Source organism: Schistocerca piceifrons, chromosome 3 (assembly GCF_021461385.2).
Source record: "Schistocerca piceifrons isolate TAMUIC-IGC-003096 chromosome 3, iqSchPice1.1, whole genome shotgun sequence".
Lineage (NCBI taxonomy): Eukaryota > Metazoa > Arthropoda > Insecta > Orthoptera > Acrididae > Schistocerca > Schistocerca piceifrons.
The window spans coordinates 574,273,085-574,289,586 of record NC_060140.1 but is presented as its reverse complement, the minus strand read 5'-3'; the positions used below and the strand labels follow the sequence as shown (position 1 = coordinate 574,289,586).

General features: G+C 43.5%; 1 pseudogene; it reads right to left on the bottom strand.

Moving 5' to 3' along the window:
- Positions 1–873: 873 nt before the first annotated feature.
- LOC124791179 lies at positions 874–990 on the bottom strand (annotated as a pseudogene).
- Positions 991–16,502: the final 15,512 nt, after the last annotated feature.

Here is a 16,502-nt window from a genome sequence, read left to right as displayed (position 1 = left end):
ATACTTAATTGACACCGAAAACTATGATAAACAGTAATACTAGTGATTGTCCGCAAGTAACTAATGCGGCCTTACTATTATTTTACTCTTAATTGGTATTTGCATGCCCTGTAGACGTGGGAAAATGTTAGAAGCAACCAAACTGTGAAAAGGCACGCAGATCGCCAGAAGCAGTGAAGGCAACCACCACTCAGTAGCAGTTCTGGCGGGGGGGGGGGGGGGGGGGCGAGGAGGGAGGTCGCGAGAGACAGTGGCCCACCATCCAACAGCTACTGCACTGGAGCACAGCCATAGGACGTCACGCTTTGTATAGAAACACCAGCAGCATCCCCCACAGAGCGAAATGCTGGCAAAAACATTTATGACCTGGAGGTGCACTGAGGAGGTTCGCTCTTTTTAGCAGACGGTGCCGTTGTACTCAAAATGTAGAAAGCTCGCCGTTTCCCAAAAAGCATTGAAAGCTAGAGATAAACGTCTTGAAGACTGATATGGGGACCCATGGTTCTGGGCCTTTGAAAACGTAAGAGACTACCAAACATTTTGAATCTATAAAAAACAAATGTTTACACATTATAACAATGGATGGTGACAGCTTGATCAGTCGGCACTTGGAAGATCCAGAGCCGAATCAATCTAAAGTCAATGAGAAACACTAGAGGTGACAATGTAAAAGCACTCCGTCTTCAGGCCACAAGTGGCCCATTGGGACCATCCGACCGCCGTATCATCCTCAGTTGAGGATGCGGATAGGAGGGGCGTGTGGTCAGCACACCGCTCTCCCGGTCGTTATGATGGTTTTCTTTGACGGAGCCGCTACTGTTCGGTCGAGTAGCTCCTCAATTGGCATCACGAGGCTGAGTGCACCCCGATAAATGGCAACAGCGCATGGCGGCGGGATGGTCACCCATCCAAGTGCAAGCCACGCCCGACAGCGCTTAACTTCGGTGATCTCACGGGAACCGGTGTATCCACTGCGGCAAGGCCGTTGCCCCTGTGACAATGTAAGGACTTCTTTTAATTAACACTCGATCAGAAATTAGACTTCAACGTCATCTGCAGCCGTCACAGCAGCCGTGCGAGGTAGCCGCGCGGTCTAAGGGGTGCCTTGCCACGGTTCGCGCGGCTGCTCCCGTCGTAGGTTCGAGACCTCCCTCGGGCATGGGTGTGTGTGTTTACCTTAGCGTAAGATAGTTTAAGTTAGATTAAGTAGCGTGTGTAAGCTTTGGGACCGATGACGTCAGCAGTTTGGTTCCATAGAAACTTACCACAAATTTCCAAATTCCCAACCGTCATAGCAATCTTCGGGAGCCTCCACTGCCAGACTTCCACGCGAGAGCCGTCGTCTGCTGAGCCGCCTGAGTTGGTGCACTGGGGATTAGAAAATTTTCAAGCTAATCTGAACGTAGCCACAGACAAGTGTCGTTGGTTTCTCCAATGATATGTTTCACAGCCACTTGAACCACTACCTGCAGTAGTATGGTGAGATCGAGCCGCAGCCTTGAGACAATGCGCAGGGCCATCAAAACAATTTTAAAATAATCCAATTACTTCAAGCCTCACTCTGAAGAATTCAATTTTAATGCAATGAACGGCTGCTTTCAACACCGACCACAGATGTAACATATACTTTTCCGTAGTACTATATATTTTCGATTAACATTATGAAAATCACTGGACACTTTGCAATTGTAATTAATTTACTGGCCGTGCGGGGTAGTTGCGCGGTTCGAACGCCCTCCCCCCACCCCCCTCGGAGGTTCGAGTCCTCCCTCGGGCATGTGTGTGTGTGCTGTCCTTAGCGTAAGTTAAAGTAAGGTGTAAGCCTAGGGACCGATACCTGAGCTGTTCGGTCCCCTAGGAACTTACCACAAATTTCGAAATAAATTAATTTATTTGCGTCTTTCCTCGCGACCCCCCCTGTCAGATACGCCGAGGTTTTTATTAGATTAATATAGCTATCGGTTTGCCAGTTGTTTATTGTTCTGTTTTAAAAAATGGCTCTGAGCACTATGAGACTTAACATCTGAGGTCATCAGTCCCCTGGATCGTAGAACTACTTAAACCTAACTAACCTAAGGACATCACACACATCCATGCCCGAGGCAGGATTCGAAGGTGCGACCGTAGCAGTCGCGCGGTTCCGGACTGAAGCGCTTAGAACCCCTCGGCCACAGCGGCCGGCACTCTGTTTCAAGATGCTTAATGTGGCCACAAGTTGCCACTTGTTTACCAGCCATGTAACTGGAAGAAATAAAACAGTTATAATTTGTGTCTCATTGAATAGTAGTTTTTTCCGTTCGTTGTTTTGGAACTAGCCTTCCACATTTAGTTGCCCCCTGTCAGGATTCAGTCCACTGACCTGGACCGTCAACCCACGGTATACAATGAAACAAAAACGACACCGGGCACAGCCTTTCTGTTTACGGATTGTGTAATCGTCTCTGTCGTAACTGACCAGCCTCGGTGCGCGCTCGTCTAGCTAGGTGCACCAGCTCGCCACAACTTCCGTCCCCCTGCAACGACAGCTGCGGTGAGTGGACTGCGACAATGATTTGCGCAGAGCGCGAGACAGCAGGTAGCTGGCTGGTTACGTGAGCAGTGGAGTGGGCGAGGAAGCCCCTGCGCGTCTGTCGCGGCCGTTATCGGCTGCAGTGGCCTCGTCTGGCGGGCCGCCCGCTGCGCTATCTGGCCGCAGCCAATGGCGAGTGCCGGGCCGCCGAACGCCGGCCTTGGAGCGGTTTTAAGCTGGCCGCTTATCACGGCCACCTATTTCTGCAGCTGGCTTATCATCGCGACCCGTGCAGCGCCGCGGGAAAAGCAGGTTTCAAATCTACGTGTCCCTTCCGTCCACATGCACCAGCGTCGTCAGGTGGCCGCAAATTGGCCTACCTGCAACTCGACGTGCTGATCCGTCTTTTTTTCGTTTCCTGTGTTCACTTCTCTTTCTCCAGTTAACTAGTCTTTCTCCAGTTAACACGGCAGTATCCGATTGTTTATGCAGGCTGTTCCGTTCAGATACTCTTCTTGTAAAACTTATATAATCAATAGGAAATTCAAAGTAAACAATATGTAACGGATTTCACAGCGCGGTTGTAGTCAAACTATGATCGTAGGACAGCAAAACTTCGTGGAAACATTTGTAAGGACTTAAGGAGGAGGATTAACAAAACACTGAAAAGAAAAAAAACACGTTTTAATTTCCACAAGACAGGGTAACAAATTTGTTAATTGCGAACCATGTTTACGTTTCATGTTACAAACGTTGCTCATTGTGACATCATCTGCATCCACGAGAGCCTGGAAACACTCTATAGATTTTTCTGTTGCTTCCCAAACAACTGTGGATCGTGGAATGTTGAGCTGCCGTGACACAGCTCGTGCACTGTTTGAAGATCGCACAATGAGTCCAGCATTCTCAGCCGTGGGAACAGTAACTTCTTCAACAATTTGTGGCGCAATAGGCTGTCGGCCTCTCCCAGGAGCAATTCCGAAATAGCCTGTTAATTCGAACTTCCGAATCGTGTTCTGCAACCCCGGTGCGGAAAGACGGCCACTCCGCATTTCTTTAATGCATCGATACTCGCGAAAGACCGCAGCACTGCTGCCGTTTTTACAAAACAGCTTTAGAGTAAAGCCCTGCTCACCTCGTCCAGAGCGATGTTGACTGACTGTAACTGTAATGCACACAAGTGCTTGTGTTTCAACCATATGTCGCCGTACCAGTACCGCCACCTAACGGTAAATCATAACACTAACAGCCGGTCGCTGTGACCGAGCGGTTCTATGCACTTCAGTCTGAAACCGCGGTGCTGCTACGGTGGGAGGTTCGAATCCCGCCTCGGGCATGGATGTGTGTGCTGTCCTTAGGTTAGTTAGGTTTAAGTAGTTCTAAGTCTACCCCTATGACCTCAGATGTTAAATCCCATAGTGCTCAGAGCCATCTGAACCATGACACTAACACTACCGACAACGCAAATCCTGCGGCGCACACCCTGGACGTCATTCCTAGATTACCCATACGGTAAATAGTTTTCCGTCTATACTGGTAGCGACAGATTAATTATAACTACCCTGTGTATCAAAATCTCTTTTCCGTGTCAACAGCAAGCACCACCACTTTCATCGACACTGCTAAAAACGAATCTACATCATGTCACGTGTATTAATGCAGTGTCATTGTCTTAAATCTATTTTATATTCTTTCTTATTAGTACATCTAAAGTTGAAGGGGGGCACTCTTGCTGCTGTCATCATGTAACCCATTACAGAGTATGTAAATAACAAACAAATAAATAAAATAATCAATCCTCAGATAAAATTTTGATGGGCAGCATACTGTCTCATTATTTTTTATTTTTTCACTGCGCATTTTCTTCAGGGAAGCATCAGTAGTTTTGTAACATAATTTACGATGAACAGATGTGGATTCAAAAAAAGTGCACCGCTCTATGTTGCTAGTGCATTCCGCAAGCACAGAGAGCCTGATAATAACAATGCTCATTTCGGGGCAAGCGTGTAAGACCATGACATTACCGGAGTAGTCCTGATTTTATTTCAAGCAGTATAATTTTAATTTTTAATAAATTTCGGAACATGGCTACTTTCTTCAAGAATGAGCGCCGCATCTCAGTCAAGTGGATGAAGGACACATTTCAAGCATCCTGGAAAGACAAGCAAAATTTGTCGTTTTGCATAGTAAGCCGTGTTTCTCGTTTAAAGAGATCCTTGTTTTGTATACTATGAAAATAAAATCTAGAAATTGCAAAATGGGGTCCATAATTTTGCCGACTGAATGCTCTGCGTTCATTAAAACAGTTCAAATGGTTCTGAGCACTATGGGACTTAACATCTATGGTCATCAGTCCGCTGGAACTTAGAACTACTTAAACCTAACTAACCTAAGGACATCACACAACACCCAGTCTTCACGAGGCAGAGAAAATCCCTTACCCCGCCGGGAATCGAACCCGCTACCGCACGACCACGAGCTGCGGACTATTAAATCAGTGGTTCCCATCCTGCAAGTAATCCCCCCCCCCCACTACCTTGTGGGGTAAAACGTAATTTTGTGAGGGGTGCATACCACAATGAGACTGAGATTACAGCTTGTGAAACGAATGTGTGAACATCTTTACTACGTAGTTCACTTATCACACATTTACTTTGTACTTTGTATCAAGTATATCTGTGACAGTAAACTTGAGACGCATACATGACATATGCTTAAATGCCTCGTGAAAATGCCTTCTCAGAGCTGAAGGTAGCTCCCTTAATGGACCGGAAGCCACGCTGGGTAGCCGCGCGGTCTGGGACGCCTTCTCATGGTCCGGGCAGCTCTCCCTGTCGGAGGTTCGAATCCTCCTTCGGGCATGGGTGTGTGTGTTGTACTTAGTTTAAGTTAGATAAGTAGTGCGTAAGCTTAGAGACCGACGACCTCAGCAGTTTGGTCCCGTGAGACTTTACCACAAATTTCCAGTTTCTAATGGACCGGAAATTGCTTCATTATTCCGTTCGTGACAGATAAATGAACTAATTGCCACCACAATACAACTGTATGTATGTAATGGCTGCTACGCTGCTGTACGGCCTACATTATATTATTATTATTATTCTTGTTATTATTTGTGGCAGTGGTCAGACACAACGCGTTGGCGTTATTATTATTATTATTATTGTTATTATTTGTGGCAGTGGTCAGACACAACGCGTTGGCAGGCTGAAGTCTGCCAGTTTCAAACAGTTCAGAAGTAAGGAGTCCACTAATCAAATGATTTACAAACGCTAGTTCCCACTATAGTGCACACATTTTAACTTGGAAGGTGCAGGTGAAGCAAATGTTGCAAGAGAGAAGTGGTGAAGAGGAAGCATTTCTTGTAACAAGTGTCTACCCTCAAAGTGAATCCTTAGCTTTCTTTCCTCTGTAGGTAACATTTGCGATGCACTGACAACTGCTTCATCATTCTATAAAAAAAGATGTTGTTAGGAATTAGCAGTAGCAACTGTCTCATTGACTCATTATGTCGGGGTTTAATAAAACACCTACATAAACTAAATATAATTTTATCTTTCGACTTTTAAAAATTTACAAAGAAGATTTTTTGCATTTGTTAGGGGCCAATGGCCAATCTTAATGATGGTGTTGTCGGAGAGGGGTGGGGGGGGGGGGGAGTGAGAGGGGGGTAGTTGCTAATACCTGATTGCACTCAGGGGCAATGGTCTCTTAAAGATTGGTAACCACTGCATTAGGCAAAGAATGAAGGTTCAATCGCGAGCAACTTGTGACACGTATTATACAGTAAAGGCGATGCTTCCAGGGAGGAATAGAGGCATTGAGAGAGGACTAATACCGCAGATGTAAATGAGGTGCGCCCCATACAACTCCACAATGTTTGTGCTATGGCCAGTTCGCGCCGATGAAAAGGAACAGTGTCTACAGGGCCTGTATCTCGTGGTTTATCATTATGATTGATTTTTAGTGTTTCTGCTCTTTGGTAGTGCTGAGTTCACAGTAATTCGCGAGAAACAAAAATTCTAAAATACAAGCAAACACTCAGCATATTCTGACCACATCAAACCTAACTTTGTCTACCGTACAGCGTAAGTGGACGTAATTCACAAACACATTTGCTTGCAAAAACTACCAGTATATTTTCAAGAATCCAGGAGACTATGGCTGTTACCGGACATCCGGTTGAATCAGGGCTACCACGCTGGCGATCTAACGATGACATTACGATCACGTTGTTTCCTGAGGTGTCCCCCCTTTGGTACTCTGTGTTCCGTATTACAGCTTAATTAGTAGAAAAGCAACAATAACCACGGCGTAGAGGATTAGGGAAAAACAATCTAACGAACAAAGATCTGTTAATGCGTGTCTGTGGTCATTCGTAAGACACATTTCATTGCCCTCAAATATGCATCTGTCAAATCTGTCAGCAGTGGAATGCATAGGATTGTGACTAGGTGATATTCGGCAACAGATACCTCCATTGGCTGAGGAAATATTTTGCTACGTTGCACATGATTAGAACCAACCTAGCCACCAATGTAAAGGACGAGAGACAGACATCGACAAAAAGTCAGGACATTACGGGACATCTAAAACTGATGCTCGTAATATGTGGAGGAGTTAGAGAAAGACCTTTATCCAATATTGATTGTAGGTGGCCACATATATATAAAAAATTATGTACAGGTAACAAGGTTTTCATTACTTGTTGGGGATCCTATTTTAACTTAGCAAAACTCTTGCGCTTTATGTTTGGTCAAAATTGCGGGCAACGTCGAGAAAGCGCAATACTTTGACACATATTTCCAGACCATCAAGGGTTACCCATGCGGTTATTATATTTTTGTAATTTCATGGAATAAACCACAGAAGTTGCGAGAAATTTATTTATAACTGAAAGAAAACATGACAGCAATTTCTTCTCATATGTAAAACTAACTTATGAAGTGTTACCGTAGAACTTTTTACTGTTATAGTCATAAATAAAAGTATTATTAGTTTCTCCGTGTTTGGATGTCGCTTTTGCCCAGTATCTACGATGCTCAGCTCAACTGTGGGTCGAATTTTTCAATAACCACTCGAGTCGCAGAAAAGTTCTTTATTCTACTCCACAAATGAGCATTTGACTTTACTTGGCCCCGGTACGATTTTCTGATTCCACTAGAAAATGGCTTCAGTATACAAGCCGAAACCGGTTGCGAAATGAAATAAAGCCATTTTTAACAATTGAGGCGAGTATTAATCAACATGTACAAAAAGTGTCGCCAATTTACAAAAAATGTAGAAATGTTGGAACACGTGAGGCAATACTGACCCTACGACGTATCTTAGAAGAAAGATTAAGGAAAGGAAAGCCTACTTTTCTAGCATTTGTAGACTTAGAGAAAGCTTTTGACAATGTTGACTGGAATACTCTACTTCAAATTCTGAAGGTGGCAGGGGTAAAATACAGGGATCGAAAGGCTATTTACAATTTGTACAGAAACCAGATGGCAGTTATAAGAGTCGATGGGCATGAAAGGGAAGCAGTGGTTGGGAAGGGAGTGAGACAGGGTTGTAGCCTATCCCCGATGTTATTCAATCTGTATATTGAGCAAGCAGTAAAGGATACAAAAGAAAAATTCGGAGTAGGAATTAAAATCCATGGAGAAGAAATAAAAACTTTGTGTTTCGACGATGACAATGTAATTCTGTCAGAGACAGCTAAGGACCTGGAAGAGCAGTTGAACGGAATGGACAGTGTCTTGAAAGGAGGATATAAGATGAACATCAACAAAAGCAAAGCGAGGATAGTGGAATGTAGTCGAATTTAATCGGGTGATGCTGAGGGAATTAGATTAGGAAATGAGACGCTTAAAGTAGTAAAGGAGTTTTGCTATTTGGGGAGCTAAATAACTGATGATGGTTGAAGTAGAGAGGATATAAAATGTAGATTGGCAATGGCAAGGAAAGCGTTTCTGAAGAAGAGATATTTGTTAACATCGAGTGTAGATTTAAGTGTCAGGAAGTCGTTTCTGAAAGTATTTGTATGGAGTGTAGCCATGTATGGAAGTGAAACGTGGACGATAAATAGTTTAGACAAGAAGAGAATAGAAGCTTTCGAAATGTGGTGCTACAGAAGTGCTGAAGATTAGATGGGTGGATCACATAACTAATGAGGAGGTATTGCATAGAAATGGGGAGGAGTTTGGGGCACAACTTGACTAGAAGAAGGGATCGGTTGGTAGGACATGTTCTGAGGCATCAAGGGATCACCAATTTAGTACTGTAGGGCAGCGTGGAGGGTAAAAATCGTAGAGGGAGACCAAGAGATGAATTCCCTAAGCAGATTCAGAAGGATGTAGGTTGCAGTAGGTACTGGGAGATGAAGAAGCTTGCACAGGATAGAGTAGCATGGAGAGCTGCATAAAACCAGTCTCAGGACTGAAGACCACAACAACAACAGCCACTGTGGGACCTTTGCATTTTGTAGAAAAATATCAGTCTTCACCAGGAAGTTCTCAAAGCTATCGAAATAATAAATGTAACGTTTTGCGGTACTACTTCTCGCGGCAGTGTAAGCTTAAGAAACTTTTTATACTATTTGAACTTGAAAATGAAAAGAAGGTCCATGTATTTAGTGATTGAGAATTATCTGTGTAGAAGCAAGTAAATTACAGCAATAACATCCTGGTGAAAATGTTTTGTTGTTGATAACCTGCGCAAGTCTATTAATAATTCCACATTAATTTATCGAGCTAGGTGCTACTCTTGTAAATGTTTTTCTGCGGGTTGCTCTCTACATGTAAGTAAGGGAGAGGATGAACTCAACGCGGGCAGGCAGTCATCTCCTTTCTACAGTTTCTAAAGTTCACCTAAATAATTGTCGCCAATCGACGAACGTAGCAGTAACATTTTACTTCTGGGACTTCGATGAGATTTCAAATTCAATACAGAGAATTTTTTCACATTAACTTCGACTGCGAAAGTTTGCTCCAACACACTAAGCAATTAGAAGAACGTCACGACCCATAGATGGTTGAAGTAGAGAGGATATAAAATGTAGATTGGCAATGGCAAGGAAAGCGTTTCTGAAGAAGAGATATTTGTTAACATCGAGTGTAGATTTAATGACCTCGGTCGCGGAGAGAGAATGCGGAACGTCTTCACAGTACCATCTGGACACAGAGGGGCCGAATCTGTTCTTTAAAAATAGCGGTTGGCATACAAAGAGGACCACCAGGTTTTTCCCTTTTTTGCGGTGATGCAGATTTCAGTGAAAAACGGAAGAGAGCTACACATGTTTTTTTAGAGGTATCATGATGTAACGGGGCGCAAATGAAATAAATGTCGTAAATCTCAACCTCTTCAGTCTTTTTAGATAGGTCATCTACCGGTATTCCACGTGGCGAGTAGAATGTGATGGTATTTGAGAATGTGTTAGGCGATTCTGGGGTAACATCCAAAGATAATTTGTCGTTAACTGCTATAAAAACGATGACAAAATTACATTCTTAATTTACATATTTCTTCCTGAAGAAAAATGTCAGTTACAAAGTAAACTGGATTTAAAATAATAAATATGGCCTTTTCTTTTATATATTTGTGATAGTGTTACCCGTACTTACACAGAACGCACAAATGGAAGGCGAGATTACGAGACATTGTGTTTTGTCCCATCATCCCTAGTAATCACAGCCCCACTTATTTGGCCTCGTGTACAACATCTATGCATCAGTAATATAGATGAGTCATCCGATCTGTAAATTCCAGCAGGTTTCTGCGCCCCCCCCCCCCCCCCCCCCCCCGCCCTGATCTCCCTCCCTACATGCTATTCGCCAAATTTCCTCGTCTCTCAGTACATTGCCCGATTACGTAATGTGATTCGTCAGTGCACTCAATACTTTCCCATTTTTGTTGACACTACAGGCGATATTTTCACGTTAATGTAACCGAAGACGAGCGTACATTAGTAAAGGAAAAGGAGGGGACCACCGAAAAGGCGAAGAATCCTGTTGTGCAGCATATTACAGATCAATGAGGCGAACCTAATGTGGATAGAAACTGTGCTTCGGACTACCGACCAGTTACTTTGGTTGGAGGGGGAGCGGGTGCTATTTGCGGGCGTTATTAATACCGTTTCAAGTTAATCGTCGGCTGTCTATTCATTTCCTACTCAAAAACACCACAAGTAAAATACGTATGTTCAGAGGTGTTACTAGAACCATGAGGGCCTCATGATAAGTATTATACAGGGTGATTCAAAAAGAATACCACAACTTTAAAAATGTGTATTTAATGAAAGAAACATAATATAACCTTCTGTTATACATCATTACAAAGAGTATTTAAAAAGGTTTTTTTTTCACTCAAAAACAAATTCAGAGATGTTGAATGTGGCCCCCTCCAGACACTCGTGCAATATCAACCCGATACTCCAACTCGTTTCACACTCTCTGTAGCATATCAGGCGTAACAGTTTGGATAGCTGCTGTTATTTCTCGTTTCAAATCATCAATGGTGGCTGGGAGAGGTGGCCGAAACACCATATCCTTAACATACCCCCATAAGAAAAAATCGCAGGGGGTAAGATCAGGGCTACTTGGAGGCCAGTGATGAAGTGCTCTGTCACGGGCTGCCTGGCGGCCGATCCATCGCCTCGGGTAGTTGACGTTCAGGTTTCATAACTAACCTTTTTCGTAGGACTCTCCCTACAGTTGATTGTGGAATTTGCAGCTCTCTGCTAGCTCTGCGAGTCGATTTTCCTGGGCTGCGAACAAATGCTTGCTGGATGCGTGCTACATTTTCATCACTCGTTCTCGGCCGTCCAGAACTTTTCCCTTTGTACAAACACCCATTCTCTGTAAACTGTTTATACCAACGTTTAATACACCACCTATCAGGAGGTTTAACACCATACTTCGTTCGAAATGCACGCTGAACAACTGTCGTCGATTCACTTCTGCCGTACTCAATAACACAAAAAGCTTTCTGTTGAGCGGTCGCCATCTAAGCATCAACTGACGCTGACGCCTAGTCAACAGCGCCTCAAGCGAACAAATGTACAACTAAATGAAACTTTATAGCTCCCTTAATTCGCCGACAGATAGTGCTTAGCTCTGCCTTTTGTCGTTGCAGAGTTTTAAATTCCTAAAGTTGTGGTATTCTTTTTGAATCACCCTGTATATAAGTGAGACCTGCACGCCTTCCCTCGCTGCATTCTCACTTCGACAAAGTGTCGCCCACACATTGTCTCTCACAGCCAGCCGCCCCTACCCCTCCAAAACACACACACACACACACACACACACACACACAAACACAAACCATTACGTTGATTTCCAACTTGACTAAGAAAATAAAATAAGTAAGAAAAACTGAACAGTCTACATGATTTTTTTAATGCTTTAGTAAAGCCAGAAAATCTTAACAATTTTTCTATGGTTTATCAATACATAAAACAGATCCTTGTCACTACATACAGTAACTGCAGATAACAAATACCACTCACTGCGTAAGGTACATTCCAATTAAATTCAAAACCAACGTGTTTCTTATCGGAACATGTACTTAACTAGTAATACAATCTTCTGACACTTGGAATAAAAATATTCAAAATTAATTGATTACAACAGAGAATAATGAGTAACTGCTTTACGGAGTTCTTGCCACTTCTCTGTCAAGCTTTCGACAACGTCATCCGTCGTCGTCATCAGGAGTTACCTGTAAGACGATTGGCACGTTGTTTAGTCGGCCAACTAATAAATCACCAAACTTCTGACAATGAATACGGAGGAAGTCGTCGAAAGCTTGAGAGTGAATACAAATCTGACGCCGAAAGGACTCTGTGAAGCAATTATTCTAGAATGTCTCCGGGAAAAACAACGTTGTCAGACAACACGGCGTAATGTCACAAAAACTGAAATAATTACGTATGATTTGACGATCAGCAGCTGCAGTAAATGTTATTCCAAATTATTAGCTGAATGCGAATATCATGACATAAGCTGCAATGGGTATAGATGTATTCCTCCATTGTGACGTATGGGAATTTGTACCATACCTGGAATGGAACTCGGATTTCCCTTTATCGCGAGCGGTCGCCTCAAAACCACTTCGGCAATCCTCGCACGGTCCCCGGGTCGAAAATGGCTCTAAGCACTATGGGACTTAACATATGAGGTCATCAGTCCCCTAGAACTTAGAACTACTTAAACCTAACGAACCTAAGGACATCACACACATTCATGCCCGAGGCAGGATTCAAACCTGCGACTGTAGCAGCAGCGCGGTTCCGGACTGAACCCCGGCCCGATCCAAACCTCCATTTGTCACTGTCCACTTCCTTCTATCGTAGACTTATGTACGTCTCCTTTTAAGCTCGCAACACTCTTTGATTCTCTCGCAGGGAGAATGACACTACCCCAAGTAATCGAGATCGTTTTTATATTTGGGTGTCCCGTCTCGGCTTATGGACTTAATATATGGTGTCATAAAATTCACATTCATCGATTAATTTGGATTAATATCTCATACGGCGGCTCATCGTCTAATCATTTGTAAGAATCATAAGGCGAGACGGGGAATACCACGATAAAAATGTAGTAATACTTCTCCTACTTCTAACCCCCCCCTCCCTTACTTCGTATCCCGCTTTCCTTTTTATTTTACCCTTCATTTTTTCCACCCGTGACAAAACTACGCCCCCACGGAAAGGTGCCCAAGCACATGCACCTTCTGTATTCCCTACTTGAAATGGACCTGGTGGTGCAAGAGGCAAATGAGTGATTCGCAGATCTTTGTCCCTGAAAGAGCCGGCCGCTGTGGCCGAGCGGTTCTAAGTGCTTCTGTCTGGAACCGCGCGACCGCTACGGTCGCAGATTCGAATCCTGCCTCGGGCATGGATGTGTGTGATGTCCTTAGATTAGTTAGGCTTAAGTAGTTCTAAGTTCTAGGGGACTGATGACCTCAGATGTTAAGTCCCATAGTGCTCAGAGCTATTTTGTCCTTGAAAGATTTCCAGAAACGTATTTGATGGGCATTGACGCCGGAAACACTGCCTTGTCACGCCCCACTGTCATCACTACATAGTTTCCGCAATTATGAGGTGATTATTTTCCGCATACCCTGAAAGAGTACAAAACATCGCTACGAGACGATAGTATCAAAAATAGAGACGTCCACATAGCGTCCCAAGCCGTTGCGAAGCATTTGTCTGGCACGGGACGATTAGCGAACACCATGAACGTGTCCGTCACCAATCAGAAAAATACTAAGGAAACCGTGAAATGCAGGGAGATCACGGAGAAACGATAGCAGTCCGAAGGTAACCCATCAACGAACTTCTGACTGCTGTTAAGTCCGCGGCATTCAAACTACAGGCGTCTAATCGAATGCACCTTTCTGCGGACGTAAATTCTCACAGGAATACAGGTGTAGTGATTATGGAGACCTTCGACAAGGCAATTATATTCATAATAATCGCATTCTGCAAATCTCGACTAAAGAAGTTTGAGTTGGAGAAGTATGAACGTTAGAAATCTTGCAATTACAGGAAATTTCGGAATACTGCAAGTTATTCATTCTCCAAAGGTTTTGTACCAAATACACTTCTGCATTTGCTCTTGCAGATAATGTTTGACAGATCGAGTGTATCAACATAACGTCTTCAAATACGATTTTACCATGCTTATAAGGAATAATACATTTTAACAATTTATAACGTTTTATAGACGTTCACGAATTAAGCTTTTTTTGCTATAAAATTAATTTGCCGCTTAAGTCATAGGAGTATTAAAATCTTAGAAGACTAACTGAATGAAATGTGATTTGAAACTTTTGTTCCTGCTGACACATAATAAAAAAAAGGTAGATTAGCTTTATTGTCTTTGTCCCAGTGCAGTTTGTATCCTCAGTCCAAGTACAGTGCGGCCGTGTTTACTTTGCTCCTTATTTCCCTACCACTGAATCAGTAGTGATCGCTGGGTTTAGTGTTTTTAGCGTGACCTTGGAAGTAACTATGGAACAAGTTTTTATTTCCTACCACCGTAGCGTATTATGCACAAAAAATTGTAGATAATGTCACGTGTTCGAAAGGCAGGGATTTTTCTTGATTACCCTCTGTACTTTTAGGGACTAAATGTAATTTATCACTTCCTTTTTTCCCCACTGCTGTACATGTCACTCATGAAAGCTATTCCAGCGTAGCTTTTCCTGCTCATTTGTTCGCATCTAGGCTCATTCGTCCCATTCTAGTATTATTGCAGATCTATCTTCGACCTGGGTGAAAGTTTTAAATGGGACTTAACATCTGAGGTCATCAGTCCCCTGGAACGTAGAACTACTTATACCTAACTAACCTAAGGACGTCACACACTTCCATGCCCGAGGCAGGATTCGAACCTGCGACCGTAGCGGTCGCACGGTTCCAGACTGAGGCGCCTAGAATCGCTTGGCCACTGCGGCCGGCAGTTTGAAATGGTTCACATATCTTTAACTATTAAGAATTTGCGTAACCAGGATTGATTATTTCAATACAGTGAAAGAGTTCACTTGTCTCATCGATTCTACTAATTCTTCTTTATGTTTTAAATTTTTCTTTCTTTACTTCGTGTGGTATGGAACCTTGCTAGCGCCACGGGACATTGCCTCAGTTGCTTCAGCCTAGTATGCTCCTACACAGAATGAGAATTATTCAATTCAAAAACAGTCTCTCTCTCTCTCTCTCTCTCCACTTTCCTCCCGCCCCTCGCCACACACACACACACGCACACACACACACACACACACACACACAAATACAACAGACACGCATCAGTTATATACACATTTATTTCTGCTCATGCTGTAAATCCAGAAGTCTATGGGCATAGTGTGAGCAAGATACTTTCATAAGTAATTAGGGAGGAAGGTTTCCAAGATGAAAAGAACTTCAGACTCACAAAATCAGTCCTGGACGACGCGAGATGTTGAAGAGGGGCCCTTTCGTCTTGGAACACAGGATAACCATTGGGGAGCAATCATTGTACCATTGTCACATCCTTAGCAGCTATGTGATCTTGCAGAGCAACCGTAGGCTCATGGAAAACAACGTTATGGCTGCCCGAAGCATCACGGAACCCCCGACATGTTTCACTCTCGTCAGCAAACAGTCTACTCTGCAGTCTTGAAGTGGTGTATGCCAGACGTAAACTCTGCCAAAAGTTGGGAACAGTGTGAAACAAGACTCATCCGACCAAATGACTTTCTTCCATTGTTCCGTAGCCCAGGTCTTATGGCTTCGGCACCACGTTTTCCAGTGACAGGCATATCCTTCACTGATGTGTGGTTCTGAATTCCAACTCGCCCTGCATTTCCAGATTATAGTACTCCGTGTTATTTTGGTGCTGACAGGGTTGGCGAGGGCAACATTTAGATGTTCAGTGACTTTTGCACCTGTCGTCGTCTCATTTTCCGTTACAATTCCCTTCAATAGCCGCCTATGACCATCACTCAAGCCCGGAGACTGGGTGTTTGTGTTGTCCTCATCATTTCATCATCATTCATGAAAGTGGCGAGATTGGACTGAGTAGAGATTGGAATTTGTACGCGCGCTGATAACCGCGCAGTTGAGCGCCCCACAAACCAATCATCATCATCATCATCATCATCATCATCACCATCACTCAATACACGCTTTCGTCCGCGTTGTGACTTATCAGATGATGGTTTTCCGGCTTCCTTGTAGCAATAAATCTTCTACATAGTGCCTCCTGAAACACTAAACACTTCTACTAGCACCAAAAATTCACATAGCTCCGGTTTAATTCAGACATAACTTCAAAGAACACTGTTGTGACCACGACTGAATCATGCATCGTATTTAGGGCAACGCACAGGTGCCGCTCGTGGTGAATACAGCAGCATCCTCTCGGGCTTGACTAGTGTCTGCATTTACTTGTATGTTCAAACATAAATCGAAACTGTAAGTAACTGAAGGATGTTCCTGAGCTCCCTTCTCGAAAAATATTTTAAG